This window comes from Hesperophylax consimilis, chromosome 12 (assembly GCF_061612785.1).
Source record: "Hesperophylax consimilis isolate HC1 chromosome 12, BYU_Hcon_1.0, whole genome shotgun sequence".
Lineage (NCBI taxonomy): Eukaryota > Metazoa > Arthropoda > Insecta > Trichoptera > Limnephilidae > Hesperophylax > Hesperophylax consimilis.
Genome location: NC_142847.1, coordinates 32,376,845 through 32,397,711, shown reverse-complemented (window position 1 = coordinate 32,397,711; position 20,867 = coordinate 32,376,845). Strand labels below are relative to the sequence as shown.

Here is a 20,867-nt window from a genome sequence, read left to right as displayed (position 1 = left end):
TTGACAATGATTTCTTATTGTTGCGTAGAGGGAAGATTCTACCGAATTCCTTATAAAATTGATGTAATTTTGATGACAACTCTTAGGACGGGTTGTTTCGGAGAATTTGAACAATTCATCAAATTTCAACGTTCATTTTCGGGTTCTGTGAAAGTCCTATTCAAGTTCTGTTATTATATCATTGTAGGCTAGTTACTTGACAAAACTGAAATAAAAACAGAACTTGAAAAAATCTTTCACAGAACTTGAAAACGAGCGTTGAAATTTGATGAATTGTTCAAATTCTCCGAAACAACCCGTCCTTATTAATTTAATGTTTCTAATTTGAAATATTCTAGGCATAATAATTCATTTATTTAGATTTCCCCTATTTCCCGAACAATGAGATAATGAATTTCAGAAAAGTCTAACAGTTATGTCCATGTTAAAAAAATAGGCATTTTCTCCTATTGTTGAGGTAACGAGTATCTGTGTGCTAAAATGAAAAAGGAAATGAGTCAAAGCAAGCTCTCTCGAAATGATAAAATGGATAAATTTCTCTTTGTTTTGCGGTATCATTTTATTTTAATAAAAATAATTAACCATGTTTAAATCACTATTTTTATAAAAACTCTGTTTATGTTTCAGAATAAAAGGTTGTTTCAACAGGATAATGAAAAATAAGACGTTTAAAAATGGAATGATAATTATGGAAATAATTTATTAAATTAAATGTTCATTCTAAAATGTATTATTGTTCAGTATATGAAGAATCCTCTAGTTCTAAAACTGTTAATTGTTTTCATTTAAAGAGTATACCTTTGTATTTTACAAATGCTTATATATTGAGGTGAAAAATTCAAGCTGCTCTATCCACTGACCGGTGGACTGAATATTGTTTGGCAAATAAAATAAATAATTGTTTTAATGAGGAACTTTCACAAGGCAAGGGACAAAATAAAGAATTAAAAATGATCGCTCAAATATTTTTTCCCACAGGTGGATGGCTTTCGCATATGCATAGCGCTCATTAGCAAATAAATATTTCTGACAAAAATCACAGGAAACGAAAATCTAGGTCAATAAACATAAAGCATTATATTTTTAATGGAAAAGTTAAAAGTCAAACACAAGGTGTGAGCAGTAGTAAGTGTCTAGTTTTTTATGTGAAAAATCTTTTGGCGCTTGGGGTGTAAAACCGTAGCAAGGGTGACAAGAGTGGACGACGCTTTTGCATAAAACGACCCTTTATTTTATCAGCATCGTAACTCATTGGCTCTCCCGCCCCGCTGCCAAAACTCTATGCGGTATATTTGCTCAAATTTTCAATAAAATTGGAGACAGATCTATTCTAAATGATGAATTTTTGTAATATATTTTTTGTATATATTTTGATGAAAGTAAAATAGTTGTTTTATTATCAAAAATAAAGACTTCTTTAATTTCATTTTCAATATTGATGTTTCATATCTGCCAGGCGTCCCATGATGACTAAAAATATCCGTTTTATGCTCATTTTGAGTATATCTATAGTATATTCTATCGAAGCTTCTAATAGCAGCAGCCAAATAATTACTACATAATTACTATTATACCACAGGTACGTGTGGTAAAACTATGTAAATACATGTTCAAATTTTTTTTTAAAATTTATATAGTATTTATAGGTATGCGAGTATAAAATAGCCTGTAACGGTGAACATTTTCTGTGTACTAGGCTTCAGGAAAAAATATCCTGTAACCGTCAAGATGTTCTGTGTGCAAGGCTTCAGGCAAAAAGCCATTGTTCCTTTACACTCGTTTGTTTCGCTGCTCCGTTCTTCGACTTCTGCCCTATTTAAAACCGAGGTACAAATTCTACCCAATAAGTACAGAAAATAATAATAATAGGTATAAGTCGTTCCGAATAACTGCTTTCTGATTTTTTATATATTTTTCTACCCCCTTAATATTTTCCAATATAGCCAAAAATTTATTTTTATTTTCTCCTAAAATCACCCGATTGGTGATCTCCGATGTGATGAATTTCGAACGACTATTCTGTCTTCATTGTCTAAAATATTTTTCTTATTGCCATAAAGAACTACTGTAGAAATTCGAAATGTTCATTTGACTGTCAAAAATAAAGCAAGCTGCATATTTTTTCCATTTTTTCATTGCCGATTTTCAAATAATGATTTTGAAGCTCGGGTGAAGCCGACTAGGAACTGCTTGAATTGAATCTTAATACATATTATTTTTCAATTAATTAAAACATCTAGAGTAAATAATCTGTTCAGTGGAGTTCAATAAATTAGTTGATAAATTTAAAATTTCAAAAGGCACCATCGAATTTTTCATAATAATAAAAGTGTTGGTGGCTATTATAATAATACGCAGTTACTCATTCTGATATGACAAGATTATTGATGATCGCTCACCGCTGTTTCCGAAAATTTCTGCGATTAAACAAAATTTTTATAAAACCAGGTTCCTAATAGATCCTTGAGGTACCCCCTCATCTCCTGACATAAGATGAAGGAAAACAAGATATAACGTTTTTTTAATAATATTTTATTTGTAAAAACACAAAAAATAGGGTTCATAAAAGAGATAAATAAATAACAAAGAATAAATAAAAACCGCTAACAGCTAGTTAGAATACCTTTTCTCACTACGTAAAAATGATTACACGATTATTTTCAATAATTATTAAATTACTTTGTGGGATGCAACTATCACTATCATTTTGTAGAAGTTTCTAGTTTTCATTGAACAAGTTATTATGTTGTTGAACGTACAGTCTGGAATCTAGATTACTACAGTTCCCTTTCATTTAGTATGTGCTGTTACTATTACTGCAAGAACTTATTGTTTTTATTAATATTATTTCTCTCTCATTAATCTGATTCTGGGGGAAGTACAATAAACTATTAAATATTCTCAATTAACCCTTCAACAAAATTCATACAAATGCTATTATTCACTGTCATTTTTATTTTATTATTTGTCTCTACTTGTAATAATTATCCGGTGGTGCACCTGAAAACAATAGGCACTTGCATATATTGCAAATAATAAATAAATTAGAGGGGTACAGTTTTTGAATAATAAAATAAACAAATCAGGTTAATTAGCTAGTGTCGTCACTATATGAAAGTGTTTCAATTTTCTTTACTTGTTTCATAGCAACAATGAGACTATAGTTGACTTTGACATATAGTACAACGTGAAGGTCGTACGTTTATTTGGTTTCCGGCTTACTGGCATAACTGTTAGAGTGAAAACTTTAACAAAATCAAACGATATAACTACAATATAATTTAAATCCTAAAAGTTTGATAATATCAAGCATAAAAAGGTACAATATTAAGATTTTTTAATTTTTCGAAGAAAATTTCTTCTGAAAGCTTATCACTTTGTGATGTCATTATTTATTAAATTAAAACACAAATAACTTTGTTAGTATCACTTTAATATATATAACCTCCACATGTTTCATGAACAAAGTTCACCTCATTACAGTATATACTTGCTCCTTATGAGGTGAACTTTATTCATGAAACATATAGAGGTTATATATAAATTAAAGTGATGTAAACAAAGTTATTTGTGTTTTAATATAATTCAATATTAAGATTTGTTTACGAACAATAATGTTCACTTATTACATTATACAAAAACTGTTTATTATAATGTCATTACAAAACGATTCTAGGTTTTGATAAATTTTATGTAAACCTTTTTACTTGTTCTTAATATATTTCATATTGCTTATAAACCTCCCAGTCTTGTTCTTAATATGTAAATGATGCTGAAGATTATAACGATCATCAAGATGGACGAAGGGGAAAAAAATTAGACGTAGTTAATATATATCTGTTAAACCTCGTTATTCGCCTTCGTTTTTTTATTGTTTAATTTTTTTTTGCATCCATAAAAAAATCTGTCCGGTTTTTCCGGTTTATAAAAAAATATTCCGATATCGGGGATTGAAATTTAAAAAAAAATGCCATGGTTTCAAATATACGATAGGTTTTTATTTTTAATAAAATAATGTCTTAAATTTTTTTGTCTGAACTGAAAAAAGAATTAATGCAATTATATCCATTCGTTCCAAAATATAATGTTTTAAAAATATATTGTTTTAATTTATTAAAGAAAAAACTATTATTTTGGTACCGATATTCATACAGATTTACGTTGAAATATTGCATTTTAAGAATATTGATTGATAAATACTATAACATATATTTATTACTGATTGTGAACGTGTATTACTGTTCATTATTGTGAATTTGGCGTCTATTTTTTGACAGCGGCTAAGGCAATTGACAGATGCTTTCACTGTGATCTATATTTATGTTCAAGGAGTTGCCATTTTGCCCGTTTTTAAATTGACTCCACACAGGAGGGACCGAGGAAAATAATTTCACTCGGAGTTATTTATGACTCAGGGTGTGTGTCATCTTTGGGACGGTGTGTGGAGGTTATTTTTGAGATCTATGCTGTAAGAAGAAGGAAATACAGAGACCGGACAATCTTTCCACAATCGAGCTGTTGAAGTCAATAATAAGTTAATCGAGTGGTAGGAATTTTTGTTTCTCATGTGTCAAATGTCAACCATATACAAATTCTAGTATAGGCGTGTATAAACAATCACAATATTGTATGGGTTATTATTTATTTATTTTTTACAATATTCATTCCATTATTATAACTGTCCAACTAGGAAGGTTTTCCGTTTTAGGACAGTCAAATTAACAGGTTTCAAATTATCCTAGAGGATTACATGATTTAATAATAGAAAAAATAAGTGTGTATATATAACTAGACGTTTGTGATAAATAATTATCAGATAAATTTTTTAATAATATTTCGGAATCAGTCCTGCCTAGATCTAATAACGATTTTGTTATTTTTCAAATATTAAACAAATCCATTAATTCATGTTGTATATTAATTCGTCTTAAATTTTTTAAACATATCTTGCGAAAACCGCGTTTTCATAAAATAATTAAATTAACGCCGTCTATGAACGCGTAGATTATAATGTACGTTACGTGTATCCTTAAACAAAAATAAACCAGTTGACTAATGGACTAGGGACTAATACAAATATCTTGTTTTTGAATTTCGGAGACAGGTTATCAAAGTGACGGGCACCACTTGCAAATAAATGCAAATTTTGGTACATTTTCTTACTAGGAATATATTTAAATTAATTTTATTTGGAAGTTCAGAACTGAAAGGATGGCTTAACCCTTGGAACGCCGGGGGCAAAATGCTAATCGCCTGCCGTACTCCGGTTGAGACTATTTCCCTAATGACTTTTGGAAAACAATGTTTTTATAAATTGTAACGTCTAATCAGAAATTGTGTTTTATAATTTTTTTTAATTATTTTTGGTTTCTTAACATTTTTCACATTTTTCCGCATTTAAAAACATTTATTATTTATTATAGTTTATTTATTTATTTTTATTTTTACTTTCGTTTTCTGTTTTCTTGTTATGTGTGTGAATTCATTTTTGTTATTTCAAAATATGGAATGTATTGCATTGCACTACCTCTGCATACATTCTGGAATGAAGGAGGTTTGAAGTTTCCTTAGGAGAGCTACTTACATACATTTTTAATGTTTTAATAAATATAAAATACTAGCTGTACCTCGCCACGCGTTTCTGTGGCTCAGTCTGTCCATACGGATAGTAAAACAATAGCGCCTATTGCTTTTATATCCAGCAGTTGGCGCTATTTTTCAAAAAGCTTGTTTCTCCAACAGATGGCACTGTTTTAAAGAAGCATGTTTTACCTTTCAAAGGTGATATCTATATGATAAAGGTATTTAAAAATACACGCAAATTCGAATGAACCTAGTGTCAGAATTTACATTTATGACAAACGAACATTTACACTTTTATTTGTATAGATTATGAAGACGTACAAAAATATTCATGAGTTATATTATATTTTCAGCTAAACGGTTAAATAAGCGTTTTTTTACAATCAAAATAAGTCTTACGCGGATTTCCTGTACATAAATACAATACCTTCTACAAGTATTTCCTATAAATAAATACAATACCTTCTACAAGTATTTCCTATAAATATTACAATACCTTTTACAAGGATTTCCTATAAATAAATACAATACCTTTTATAAGGATTTACTGTTAATAAATACATTACCTTTTATAAGGATTTCCTGTAAATAAATAAATATTTTCTACAAAGATTTCCTATAAATAAATACAATACCTTCTATAAGGATTTACTGTTCATAAATACATGACGTTTTATAAGGATTTCCTGCAAATAAATACAATACCTTCTATAAGGATTTACTGTTAATAAATACAGTACCTTTTTATAAATCGGAATTATAACATATTTAAGTGCTGAAACGACAAGCTAGAATAATATAAAAATAAATTATTTTCTTGCTAAGCGATTATATTTTAGTATGCTGAAGGAATAATTTCAAGAACATGACCACTAATACTAAATTTCCGTTTTTAAGTTTGTTATAGTAAAGCGCACTTGAAGTAAAATGACACTAAACTGCGCTATATAAATGCCATATTATTATAATGCTAAGAACATGCATTTTTTAATGTTCTAAATACCATAAAATCGAGCCAAGGGCTGCGAGCTACAAACAAATCCACGGTGGATTTCTTGGCATACTAGGGGTTATTTAAGTTAATCTAATCTGATTTTGACAGCGCGCTTTAAATACGTTTTGCGTCAATTTTCTTTTATACTTAGCTAATATAATTTCAATTGTGTGTTAGTTCACACAAAAAGACATACCTTTGTTATTATATTAACAAAGAAGTTACTTCCCGAATTCACCGAAGATAATATATATTTATATAATTTCATTAGAACCCTTTTCTCACTAATAAATGCAAAATAGGAACAAACATTGCGGCACTTCTATTATTATTATGTAAGTTAAATGAAAATTTCAAACCTACATAGCTTATATATGATTGATAATAAAATGTGATTGGAAAACAGTGTAGCAAAATATTCAACTCAGAAAAAGAGGCGTAATTTGAAGGAAACGGAGTTCAAAATTGAAGACTTTTTACTGCTTCATACAACTGGATAGCTGATTTGAGATTTTTCAAGGCCAAAAGTAGTATCTTGCTCAAATTTTTGATTATTATGAAATACTGGGAAGACCTAAAACGCATCGATATTTATATTATTCCAGTAGTTTACCTCTACAATTCTATAGCTAATAAAAATAGCTTCCAGCTCTGATGTTACTTGACACTGTTTCTCATAAACGACTTAGGTAAAAATTAGAAAATATAAACGGAGCTCTTTGCGCCACGAAAATAATGGAGGTTTCTCCTCAAATTTTAGAAAGTATTTACACACATTCACCTAAAATTGGTAAAAAATAATGGATGTTCATAACACAATTTAATATAATTTCTTTGCAAAGTAATTACATGACACCGATGAGAAGCTACTTTCATACTTAGAGTATATCATTGTCTGAAGGTCAACATAGTTGGCAAGTAATCATCCTAATCAATTATAATGCCTTGTGGACTACGCCATTTGGCGACAAAACTTTGTTTAATAGTGCCTTTGTCTTTGGTAACCGTAATCTATTGTCTAAATAGTCAACCCCACACATTCTAATTCCATTTTATTAAACCATCCTATCCCATGGCGCATTCTACCCCAAAACATTCAAATAATGAGTTTCCATTAATTTGAAGATCGCAATCAAGATATGGTGTGAGATTTTCACAGCATAAGGAATTATTTATGAAATTAATTTTTAACGAACTCCGTGGTCGAGGGGTGAGGCTCCCGACCAGCAATTCGGAAAAAGTAATATACCGTGTGTTTGCGGCAAGTTTAAGAGTAAAAGATGCTCTCAGTATCACCCTGGTACAAGACAAATATTTTTTTGTTATTTTTTTTATTTCTCGAAAATGAACATACATGTCGATGAGGAAACCACGATGTAACAACAACCAACATTCCGCGTCGGAACAGGATTAATGAAGGAACAGGATTAGTGAAGAGGACTGTGAATAATCTACAGTACTTTGTATTTTTAAAATAGACTATTTTAATTAAAATAATTTTAGCCGTCTTTGGTGATCAGATTTGAATGGCAAGGTACTTCCTCACCTTCATCTTTCCAACTGCTTCCTTTTTCTACTACCTACAGCCCAGTTTGGGATGCCATTGTCATAGTCTCAGACAAGAGTCCCAATTGCTCCCAAAAGCCTGGAGCCAGTGAGACTATGTTATCCCCAATTAGAGTATATTGTGAGGCTGAATGTAGTGGTAAGGGGAAGAAAGTGGGAAAGAGGATGGTGGGGAAGTACTTGGCTATTCAGATCTAGTCTCTAAGCACAGCAAAAGCCATTTAAAGCTTTAATTCTCGATCTTACGCCAGGGCGATACTGAGAGTATCTCCCACTCCGATACTCTGGTGCGGCATTCACGTAAAAAAATGTGTGCATTATTGAGATTTTTTTGGGATATTACGTCGTTTAAGGAGAATGAGGTAGAAAGAGGAAGGTGGGGTAATACCATACTATTCATAAATGGTCACTAAACACTATTAAAGCCATTTCAAACAACTTTTGTATTCTTAATGGTGGTGTTTCACCAAAGAGTATCTACTACTCCGAAACGTGCGGCAAATATAATAAATATTAATTTAAATTAATAAATTTTAATGAAAATAAATTAATCAAATAAAATTTCAATCGCACGCCGGAATTCGAACCCGCGTCAAGGATCGTAACCAGTCAGGAAGCCGTCAGTTACTAAACCTTAGAGAAAAATACTTTGGAATATTTTGTAGAACAGGGTTTCTGGAATACCTACTGATGGAAGATAAATAATATAACAAGTGAAACGAACTTTAGTCCTATACTTCAATCTTTTTAATTTATCTATATATATAACTTCTGTCTATTTATATATTCTATGAAAAATAGTGTCCAGGTTAGGGTTTTTTCTTTAAACAAATCAACAGTTTTATTTCGAGATTGATAATGTAGTACACTTGACTTTCCAAAGAGGAGAAATTAATGTCTACTTTTTTTTTAAAACTACCCTCACCTCCTCTGTCCACCCCTAATAGTAGAATGTCGATACTTTTTGATGTCATTTTGCACATTTGAAGGTCAAAATAAGAGGAAAATAATTACTGCCTACATCTGATTTTGACAAACTCTGGGTAAAAGCCGAGCAGCGCTGGAGACTTCAGCTAATAAAAATGATAATTAAGGGGCAAAAAAATTGTAGATAGATTTTTTCTTGATCGATATTAATTAATTCTGTATTATTTTTATGGATTCTTTAAACTTCTTTTGAGTTTAAAACAAGTTTTCTTGTATCCATAACTTATTTCTTCACCTCATGACCATCCTTATTAAAGTAGAGAAAAGTCGATGTTTTGTAATCAAGTCGTAAAAAGATATATTCGCGCGCTTACATTGCCAACGCTTGCTAAGCCTCAAAATAACGTGCTACGGAATTATATATCTTTAAAAGGCCTACAGAAAAGTCATTGATGGTATATGGATTGCATATCCTTAAGGATAACCCCCAGCAACCGGGTACACGTCAGATAGTTAGTGATAATTCCGTAACACCTCCGCATTTACAAAACCAAATTTAACCAGTGATGTTACCGCGTATCTCTCTTAAAACAATATTGTGAAAGGACCAGTTATCCAGTAATTTTGATTGATTAGATTTCATTCTAATTAAAGAGTGGGCGAATAGGTATTTCTTAGGTAAAATGATAACGCTGTCCTAACCAAATTAAAAACATTTAGGCGCAACTCGGGGACTTAAATTGAATATTTGATTTAATTTGAGCGGCGATCAAACATTGTTCTGATCCTTCTGTAATCAATTATTATTATTATTATTATTGATACATTATTTTACAGTATTTCATATTTTAATTCAGTAATGTTGGCCTCACTGGTTTGTTTACCCGTGCCCCATTTTATAATATAAGAATTTATACATTTAAACAAAAAACAACATTAAAATAAAGATAAATTTAAACTAAAAATAAAGATTAGAAATTAAAATCTAATTATCACACTAAAAGAAAAATATTAAAAGAGAATGGAAATCGGCATTTATAATGATTTATGTGTTTGTGCGTGTTGCGTGTTTTATATATATTTTTTTTTGTGATGCGTGTATATGTTTTATTATTTTATGTTATAGAATTTTGGAAATATTGTCTTTTTTGTTCCTTAATCCATTTTTTTATTTTGTGTTTGAATTTATTTTTATTTTCATCAATTTTTGTTTCAAGTGGAAGACTGTTGAATGCTTTAATAGCGTGGTATTTATGGTGTCTTTGTCCAAAGGTAAGGTTTACCGTCGAAGTTTTTATGTTTTTTTTGTACGCTTTTCTGACCGCTCTATTAGTGATATTTTGTGTTTGATAATTAGATTGTAAATTTATGGATTTCTAACGCTAATAATATATTTCGTGTAATGACCTGGCCTTTATTAATGCTCTTACAATGAAATCTAATGATAAACAAAGTTTCCCCTATACGTGTGAGGCAATATTAGGTACTGATTAAAAATAAAGTAGTAAGCATATTGGAGAATAAAAGTGTGGAAGAATTAGACAACATAATATTTAAGAGAAAACAACGACTATAGTATAAATATTTATTTTAAAATGCAGGTCTGGGTAATGTGGTCCTGTACATTTAGGTTGGATTAGTCATAGAATAGCTATATATTTTTAATACCATAAAAAAATGTATATCACAATCTACTTTGAGATACAGTTTGTTGATGGTGCAAATTTTCAAAATATTTAGAAAAAATAAATAAATAAAAAAACATTTACACCACTGCCGATATTGAAAAATCATAAATAAATAATGGATAAGGTTCTTATTTTAGTAAGAACTAAAATTAAAATATTATTATTTTGATTTACATTTTAAAAATAAATTTAAAGTAAAATTTATTAATAATAATATTATAAATTTAAACTACATTTGATAATTTCATTCTTGTTTTCACTAGTCTTAGATAAAATTTTTCTCTAATAATAATAGATAATTATCATTTCATGCGAAGGGTTCCATGATAACTCAACACAGTGACTATTCAACACACTTTTAATAAGTGATATAAAGTCATTAAAAATGATGAAAATTTTTTTTTAACCTAACCTACTTAACCCAGTTAATATAGTTTTTGTTTCATCACTTTCCATGACTTTATATAACTTTTTAAAGATGTGATGAATTATCATTTTGATGATTTATCCGGTCACTCATGCGAAGTTAGCAGACAATCTTTAGGAAAGTGAGAACATCTAAGAGATTTTATTTTGGTTTTTAAGAGAGATATATTTTCACAATAATTTTCCCAAAGATCAGAGAAGCATAAACAAATCTAAAAATAGTCGCAAAAGAAAATTTTATCAATTTCTCTATTTTAAAACAACCCACGTTATGTTAAAATGAATGATCACGTCTGATAAATTTTCTGTGATAAAATAAATGTTTCACGGTAATGTTGGTGAAAATTTCATTCAGATTTACTAATCCGTCAAATTTAATTAGTGGCACGATTTGCCCACAAATCGTACACGAAAATTAATTGCGGACTTCTCACTTATACAAGCGATCGAGCCATCAATTACATGTCAGTATAATAAATTATTGGCCATGAGAAATAAAAAATAAAGTTTTTTATTTTACACAATAAATTGAAAACTGTATAAATTAGAGCACTCAATTAATTAGGCGTTTTTAAAACATGTATCGAGTTTCTATTCCTAGCGTACATCAATACTTTTTTTTTTAGGAAATTTTATTTTACATTTTATAATCTGATCTCGTTTTTTATTATTTTAGTCTGATTTAATTTTTTTAATTATCTCTCACATTAGGGCCTATGTCATCTTTAGGGATGCTGTATGAATGTTTTTTTTAAGGAAGGAATAGGGTATGAGGGACGGGTAGGAATCTGGAGGTAAGTGTGTCCAAAAGTGACGGACGCTTAAACACATCGCTCCTACTGTGGTGCAAGATTATGGGTCGAGAGAGTCGTGCCGTAGAGGTTAAAAGATATTCATCAACCAGTCTTTACAAATCCGACCCGCCACACAGAAGGTAGGCAGACGCATCCGCCGCCAAGACCTAGACAATTCCCACCCCATGAACTCGGGCACCCCTGCTAAGTCACCAAACGCAGTAGACTACTTGGGGTGACCTCTGGCAGAGGTGTTATCCAATAAATGATTTCCAGGTTTTTTTTTCACAGCATCCCCAAAGATGACATAGGCCTTTAGGGAAATTATTTTACTCAGGGCCTCCTATGTGGGGTTAGGGTAAATTAAAAAAAAAACATATCCTTATGACAGCTTTGTGATGTGTTACAAATGTTCATAAAACAGGTTTGTGACGTGTTACACATGTTCGTAATAAAGTTTTGTAGCGTGTTGAACATGTTCGTAAGACAGCTTTGTGATGTGTTACACATGTTCGTAAGTCAGATTTGTGATGTGTTATACGTGTTCGTGAGACAGCTTTGGCAAATAACGGTTTGTAATCGTGAAATCGAACCAGTTGTTCACTGTTTGCACTAGGCAAAATCACCAGTAAAATTGACCTAAAAAAACGTATTTATAGGTCCATCAACCTTAGTTGACTTCAGCACAGTACCTACACATAGATGAATAACTTACACGGCGTGTTTCGTTTAGACTTAAATAAAATAATAAAATCAACTATTTAATTTGTCACAATTCAGAGTTCGACCCAAGAAGTGTTGACATCGGCTATGTATAATGTATTTAGACTTGCCGAATATTCTTATTTCATTATTATTTAAATACTGAAGGTTATCAAAATAGTTTATCTGACTGGACTGAGTTAAAATAATGCGTTCTAAACAACGACAAAGTATGCGCTCTAAGACTATTTAACACAGTTAACAAAATATAAACTTGCTGTCCCTTTTCCGCTAGCCACGTAAACTAAACAAAGCTATTCCTCGCCGGTGGAAAAACATGCTGATGCACAAATACATTCAATGATAAGCTTTTTTATTGCAGCCAACTCTCGATGCGTTACCTACATATTTTATAATACCTGACTTATATCCTGTGATAACCTGACAATGTTATTCGGAGTAAAAAAAATTAAATTAAAATATAATACTTAAAAATATTCGCCTTTTATGAATTTTAAATAGTTATTATTATTTTATTTTATTAATTAATAAAACTCATTATAACTCTGAAACGCCAGTCGATTTAGAAAATATTTAATTTAAAAAAAGTTTATTTTGTCAGTACTTCATAAATAATAATAATAATATAATAGGAACTTGATTATTGATTTAACATGATTTTTATATATGCAATTTAAAATTTAGTAAATAATTAGCACACGGGTATTGGACCCTTAGTTTATTGTTATAGTTTAATGTTTATATAAATATATGTCATTAGAGTTGATTTGACTTGTTTCTAAGTTAATTATTTATAAATGTTAAAAAAATCTGTTGGTTTTCCTGAATAAATAAATACTTATTTAAAAAAGGACAATTATAATTTAATATATTTATTTGTTAAATTTTTAAGCAAAGGTTATTAGAGATATGGTCGAAAATCCCCTTTATGCAAATACAGCGTACAATTCAATGCTTCAATTTCATTATAATATATTATAATAAAACAAATAAAAAACTTTAAGTGGAATAAAGTTTTTTATTTGTTTTATTATAATATATTATAATGGAATTCCACCACGAATTATCGGTCTCAAAAATAGAAATATTAAAAAGTGCTTCAAAATCATTATAATAAACAATAAGTTATGTTTTGTCATAAAAATATTTCCGAAATAATGTATCTTAAGCGCGTACTCTTATAATATAGATAAGGAAAGAAAGTGTATCATATATCGAGAAAAGAATACTGTAATGAAATATGTTAATTTAGAAGCATTGAGGTATATAGATAGAGTCAGGTTTGGCGTTCGAAGTATGGGCCATATACTTGCATATGAGATATCTTGGGCATCTATCGGTTACAAGCGCTCGCCGACATGCACGCTGAGATATTGAACAAGTCGTACTGGAAAATATAGGGAAAACAATTGTATAACCTTTCATTGGTTAGTAGGGTTTTATCATAATTGTGTAAATTTGTCGTGTAAATTGACTTATTAATTCACCTTCAACTCGTTCGTTGTATTCGTTCACGGTCGGAAGGCTTCTGGCGACATCGACAGCCGCCACACCCCCCTTCCTACGTCCCACACAGGAACAACTTTTCACACTGATTTTGCAAGGAATGTAGACTCTATTTATATGTAACTGATGATGAGAAGTGGATCCTCTATTGCGATTTATCTGTGGATCTTTCGGAGGCGCTATTTCACCGAGCTATTAAATCTCCTTTTTATGGGTTTTGAAAGATATGGGAGCTGGGCCTACATACTCGTAAATTTCCCAGACAAACGCAGTAATATATATTTGTATGTGAATATCGCAGAAAATTTCCAACTGCTTCCAACCGTCTGCAGTCAGTGAGACTAGGCTTCCCAAATTGGAGTATGTTGTAAGGCTTAAGGAAGTGGAGGGGGGAAGAAAATTGGGAAGAGGAAGGTAGGGAAGGTATCTGACTATTCTGATCTGGTCACCAAACACTTTTAAAGCCATTTAAAGCAACGTTTCAGTTGTTAATGGTAGTCTCACACCAAGGCGGTATTGACAGTATCTTCTACTCTGGAACGTGCCGCAAATATACTACATATTATATTAAATTAACGAATTGTGAAATAACACAAATTAATTAAATTAAATTTACGTGCAAATCCCGGAATTTGAACCCTCGACCTCCGGATTGCTAGTCAAGAGGCTTACCCCTGGATACGGAGGCCGTCAAGAGATGGAGAAGTTAATGAATAAAATTTATAGAGAAAGAGGAAATTATGTGACAATTTAAGTCTTGAAATTTCTGGAAAGTTCTATTGGAAAATGTTAAAATCGTTATTTTGTACAATAATCACTTTTTTGTAAAAAATTACGAGTAACTAAAATAATCTTCAAAAACAGCTATACATAATTATGCAGAAAAAACACTTCCTACATTTTAATTAGATGTAAAAAATATAACCCCTCATGAAAGCTATTTAATTTTATTGTGTCTATTCTTCACAGCCTGGAATAAGACACTTAAGGAGATTTTCACTAAAGATTACCCGAGAAATTGGAAAACACATTTTGTATTTAATACACGAAAATATAAGAAATGATTGTTCATTTTACTGTAAAAGCCCTTTGAAATGGTGTGCTAATATCTTTTACAAAACAGAAAGAAAAACGGAAAAAAATACTATTTGATTTTTTTTAATGATGATTAGTTATAATTGATATGTTGATCATATTTTTTTAAATTATTTATTTATTTTTATATCATGTTTATTATTTATTTAATACTTACAAATTTTAAATATTTTAGCCCACGGGTACTGGACCTTTAGTTTTTTGTTATAATTTGATGTTTAAATGAAAATTTGTCATTAGATTTTATTTGTATTGTTTATAAGTTTATTTTTTGTAGAAAGACTACACCGATCGCAGAAGCATACGTTTGCGGATGATCTTTGCAATTAAACAATGCCAGTTCAAGTTTCCAATGAAAACAATAAATTCCGTCTGATTTCTATGCTGACAAAGCAATTCACAGCTAAACAGGCTGAAAAAAATGCTGGTGAGTTGATTGTCAACACTGCGATATCTTTGTGCTCAACATGTGATGCTGTTTTTGTCATTGGCGAAGACATAGATCTCTTAGTTCTGCTGACCAAATAAGCACCATCTCAAAGCAAAAAAAACAGGGAGAGGAAAAACTGCAAAAATATTGTATTTCGCAAATAGTTTAAAATATAAAGAAATATCTAAGAACATTCTCTTTCTCCGCGCTTTTAGTGGCTGCGATACAACATAGTCCTTCTTCAACCAAGGAAAAACAAAATTTGGTTTGTTTGTGCAGAAAAACACGAGACTTAATGCCATGGTTGACATTTTCAAACATCAGGATGCAAACCAGTAGACATAGTAGATGCTGGAGCACGCTTTCGTATTGCTTTGTACGGCGGCGACATGGAAAAGGAAACCCAAGAAGAAAGAAGATCCAATCAACAACGAAAAGCAAATTTATCTTGCTTCTTTGCCACCAACAAATGACTGTGCACGGTATCATACATTTAGGATATGTCATCAAGTCCAAAAATGGTATGGAATCAAAATAACCCAGAACATTGGGAGTGGAAACTAGGCACCAATAGGCTTGCTCCAGTCTGTCTGTAGTCATAAAAGCTCTTAGCAATTATCCAAAATACAAAGACAACATTTATGTAAAACTAACTTTTACTAGGTCATCAGACTTTATAATACAACAACACCAAAAATTATAGTGAAAATTTAAAAAAATTATGGCTTCCAAGAACAACCTGCGTACCTACTTAATCATTCTAAAATAACCACTAAAACAGCGAAATATTCATGAAATTAGTTCAGCACGTCCCAAGAAAACTAAGGTTTATGGTCTAGTGAATCTCCCGTAATGATGTTTGCACTTCCTGCATATTTAAATCTAGTATTTACAGGTCGCAAGAAGTCAAAAGTAGGTTCAAAGTGGTCGGCAGCCGGCACGGGCATAGACATTATAAAAAAAACTTTTTTTTCAAGAAAAATAAATCTATTCTAGTCAAATATATGTCGTCTCTCCTGCCTGGGGATATCGGTTCTAATCTAATACAAATTATATAAATGATGGATCAGCACGTACAAGAAGGATTTCAACCAGCGATTCCCGAGCATATTTCTTGTAAAAAAGGATTTTTGTCATTTTGCTGTCCTTGATTTTAATTTTAATTAAAGACAAAAAATTTCATCGCCACAGTTGTACACGCACACGGAGAAAACTTATTGGTATGAAATATATTTAATTTATTTAAAATCTGGTCAAATTATTCGTTTTCTGATTGCAACAATAACATTTGGCTGTCATCAGTTGTTTTGTTTTGCTCTATCTAAAATTAATTTTTTACCATTCTTTTTTGTTTTCTGGCAAAAAAAGTGTAGTGTGTTGTGCCTTGAGGTTTCTTCTCCCTCCTGATCTTCCAGGAGTCACTTTTCGCTGCTGATTTCCAGATATTTATAAACTTTTTTACTTCTGTCATTTTTCATACTATTATTGTAGTTGTTTACTGTTGTGAATAATGGAGGAAGATTTCCCTCCTGGACCCCCTACAAAGCCCCCAGATCCCTCTCCAGACCCCCCAGACGGGGAAAATGTAGAAATTTCTGACAGTGATTCTGTCATCTTGACTTCTACCAAAAAAAGGAAATTTACTCCTTCTTCCCCAATAAAACTTGACTCGCCTTCGACTTCACTGTCCCCACCAGAACTTTCTCAACTTCCTCCAACAAACTTTTATTCTCCTCATTCCCGTGGCCCATTCATAGCATACGCCCAAAAAACTGAGCAAGGAAAAACCATCCACCCTCTTGAATTTGGCAAATTCCTATCAAATAGCAAGAATCTTTCAATCAAACCTGGAGGTGTAAAAGCCGAGGGTCGCTTCCGAATCTCCGTCGAATTCCTCTCAGGGCCAGCTGCCAACAGTTTCATCAAAAATATCTTCATTTCATCTAATTCAAAGTTCAAGGCATATATCCCTACTTTCAATGTCACTCGCATGGGCCTGGTCAGAGGTATCTCGACCGATCTGTCCATCGAAGAAATTCTGTCTTCACTTTCAACCCCCCAACACATTGGCAATCCCATAAAAGCCAGGAGGCTAAATTACAAGGACTCCTCTGAGGGTATAATTACCTGGAAGCCCTCCCAATCTGTTGTTATCACCTTTGAAGGTCAATCTCTTCCCTCCCATATATATTTATTCTTCAACTCATTACCAGTTGAAATGTATACATATCCCACCACTCAATGTTTCAATTGCTGCCGTTTTGGTCATACCAAAGCTGCATGCAGATCTCAACCCAGATGTTTTAAATGTGGAGAAAACCACGCAGCTGACCAATGTCCTTCTTCCTCCTCACCTAAATGTTTTAACTGCTCAGGCTCACATACAGCTATCAACACATCTTGCCCAGAACAATCTCGCCAAAAAAATATTAAAATTTCTATGGCCTCTCAGAACTTGTCTTTTCTGCAGGCTTCTAAATTATTCCCGCCTGTCAAAAAATCATTTGCTGAGGCTTTATCCAGCAACTCCTCATCCAACCCTCTTCCCTCCACTACAACAATTTCTTCTCGTTCAACTAAATTCACATACAAAAACGCTATCTCTAAACCGGCTCCTGGATACGATCAGCAACAACACAACTCACTGCTCTTAAATCCCAATGGTTCACCTCTTTCAAATGCCACAAATGGGTGTGCAAATAATTATAATCCGTCCTCAATGAACTCTCTTAAACTTTCTGAAAAACTCTCCCAAGACAATTCTTCATTTATCCAAACTCTTATTATTTTTCTAATTGACCTTATTTCTTCTCAAACTAATCTACCGTCCAACGCTGCTACTATTATTTCCACATTAAAATCATTTATTCAAAATGGCTCTTCAGGATGTCAGAATACTTCAGTGGAATAGCCGAAGTGCTATTTCTAACAAATCTGATCTCCTTAACCTATTAAATTCCAACTTTATTTCTTTGGCTGCTATCTCGGAGACTTGGTTTACTCCATCCACCCACTTTAATGTGGGGGGGTATTCCTGTCTCCGCGACGATCGCCCGGAAGGTTCGGGCGGCGGTGCTGCCCTTTTTATTAAAAAATCCATATCATTTTCCCCAATAAATAATATCAAACCCCCCAATGCTGACTTCCAAATGGTTGCAGCTAAAATAAAGGACACATCCTTTATTTCAGTCTATCTTCCCCCAACAGCCCACTTCAATAAACAAACTTGGTTGCAAATTGTAAGTCAACTAAGCCCTCCTTTCTTTATATTAGGCGATTTTAATGCCCATTCCCCCGTCTGGGGTTCTGCTTTCTCCGACCGAGATGGTCGAAGTGTGATGGATTTCCTAGATCAATCCAACCTTTTCCTTTTGAATGACGGATCTCCTACTAGGATCTCACGCCCCAGCACAAACCCCAGTGCAGTGGATCTCTCGATATGTTCTACTAGTCTGGCTTCTCTCTCCTCGTGGGTGGTGTCCCCCGACCCTTGCTCCAGTGATCATTTCCCGATCATCATTACTTATCAAACTTCTTTCCAATCGGACAAGTCTCATATTTCGACAAAGATTAAAACGAAACACACCAAATGGGATGAATTTAACTCTCATATGGACAAGTTCCTACTAAATTCACCCGTCACCGATATATTTTCCGTCAAAGATGATTATAATAACTTCAAATCAATGCTCATAACTGCAATAAATAAATCAAATCCTCCCCCTAAAACTAAATCTCTCAAAAAACTCCCTCCAACTCCCTGGTGGGATGAGGAATGTTCCAAAGTAGTAAGAATTCGGAAAGCTAAATCTCTTTCCTATCGTTACAATATGACTATGGAGAACTATCTTATATACAAAAACGCTGAATCCAATGCCAAAAGGGTATTGAGGTCAAAAAAAAGATCCGGGTGGTACAACTTTTGCAGTTCAGTATCTCCAAACACTCCAATTTCGGAAGTTTGGTCTATGATCCGAAGATTTCGATCCTCCTTCAGTTCACCATCTCCTCGAGCGTCCCATTCTAAATGGATAGATGAATTCTTGGACAAAATTGCCCCCCCTTCTGTTCCTAACTTAGATGAAATAACGCCCATCTATAATACTCCCATGTCTAATCATTGGCTAGACTCTCCATTCACCTTAATTGAGCTAAAAAATGGTTTATCAACAGTCAAGGACTCATCTCCAGGCAGAGATGGTATACCTTACAGCATAATCAAAAATAGTAATGATAATGTTCTAAACCACTTCTTAAGCATCTTAAATAAAATCTTCCAGACTGGTATAATGCCTGATGACTGGAGTTCTCAAATAATCATCCCTATTTTAAAAACAAACAAATCTCCAAATTTTGGATCCAACTACAGGCCAATCGCTCTTTCATCCACCCTCAGTAAACTTTATGAAAAATTAATTAAAAACCGATTAGAATTTTTTGTCGAGAGTAAACAGCTTCTCTCTCCATCTCAATTTGGATTTAGGAAAAAAAAATCCACTCAGGATAACCTTGCCATCATCAGCACTGATATTAATTTATCAATTTCTAAACAGGAAGTTTGTCTTGCCGTCTTTATAGATATAGAAGGCGCCTTTGACAATGTTTCCATCCCAATCCTGAAAAAAAAACTTCTAGGCCTTGGCCTTCCCCCCATGTTTGTCCAATCAATTATTAATCTATTTCTAGATAGAAAAATTTTCATTGAACTTCCAGATATTTCTCCTCAAAGTAGGTCTATTTGGAAGGGTTTACCACAAGGCGATGTATTGTCCCCCTTACTGTATAATATATACACATATGATATGCATGTCACTATTCCCCCACAAATAAAAATTATCGAGTTCGCAGATGACATAGCTTTCTTCTTATCATCCAAAATCATCCCTCTTGCCGTCAAATATCTTAACGAAGCCATGAATGCCCTTTGCACATGGCTCACGTTACATGGTCTTGAACTTTCAATCCAAAAGACTCAGTGTGTCACCTTCTCGAACCGCCATAAAAACCCCCCCGTTCAAATTTTATTTAAAAATTCTCCAATCTCCAACGCTTCTGAAGTAAAATTTTTGGGAGTAACATTTGATAGGAAACTTAAATGGTCTTCCCATATTAATAATTTAGTTACTAAATGCGAA

The 20,867-nt window shown here is 32.3% G+C and overlaps 1 protein-coding gene across 1 annotated transcript in view; it reads right to left on the bottom strand.

The window, feature by feature from the left end:
- The window catches only part of Gyc32E (Guanylyl cyclase at 32E), a 345,132-nt gene that overhangs the window by 231,108 nt on the left and 93,157 nt on the right, over positions 1-20,867 (bottom strand). The window lies entirely within an intron of this gene.